The 904-nt window shown below is 41.2% G+C and overlaps 1 protein-coding gene across 2 annotated transcripts in view; it reads left to right on the top strand.

Moving 5' to 3' along the window:
* The window catches only part of fam78ab (family with sequence similarity 78 member Ab), a 13,025-nt gene that overhangs the window by 6,572 nt on the left and 5,549 nt on the right, over positions 1-904 (top strand). The gene's annotated exons all lie outside the window — the stretch shown is intronic.

Consider the following 904-nt stretch of genomic DNA (forward strand, 5'->3'; position numbering starts at 1 on the left):
CACACACACACACACACACACACACACACACACACACGTCAGGCTATTATCATGCCTGACATGCTAATCTCACCCCTTGGCCAAATATATAAATCAGAATGCGAGGCCAGGATAAGCAGGCAGTAAGTCACGTGGCTGGTGATCACACTGTTGTTTCCTCTATCCTGCCGATCCTCGGCTTCAGGGAATGAAAGGTAATTTTTTTCTTGTTGCGGGCAGGAAATCTGTAGGTGAGACAGACCGTTTATTGTTGCATTGCATTTGTCCTCTGCAGTTTAAAAATAGGCGGGAAAATCCAACTGTAAGGCTTTGTGTCAACTCCTTGTGTCTGTCATGTGTTGTTGGATATACAGTGATATCAGGAGGGAGACTTGTTGACACACTAATTTGAGAAGCAAAGATAAACCTAATGGATCATCCTGGTTTATTACAATTTGGGTCTTAGTTTTGGCCATTATTTGTACCAGTAATGGCAATGATGACTACTATGATGATACTGAAACATAATCTGAGATGAGATGAATGGACAGATGTTGTAACACCCAGCTACCCTCACAGGTTATCATAAAAAGAAGTCAGACCGATAATGAAACACAGGTAGAGGCAAGGCAAACGGTAGAATGACCCAAACTGTCATCCATCTTAATTTAGAAGCAACTTGGTTCAACTTTGGCTTACTGTGATTGTGCAAGCATACTGTTTTCCTGTGTAATTAGCTAAGCTAACTTCCAGTTTAACTTCCAAAACAGATTTAAATAAGAACTGGCTTGATTGTTGTTGTTTGCTTATGTTTCGGGCCTCATCAGACTTAGTTAGACTTAGACTTAGACTTCTCTTTATTGATCCTTGTGGGATGACTCCCGCGAGGACATTGAAAGTTCCAGCAGCAGTTTTAGCAAGAAAA

Source organism: Etheostoma spectabile, chromosome 16, assembly GCF_008692095.1.
Source record: "Etheostoma spectabile isolate EspeVRDwgs_2016 chromosome 16, UIUC_Espe_1.0, whole genome shotgun sequence".
NCBI classification, from domain to species: domain Eukaryota; kingdom Metazoa; phylum Chordata; class Actinopteri; order Perciformes; family Percidae; genus Etheostoma; species Etheostoma spectabile.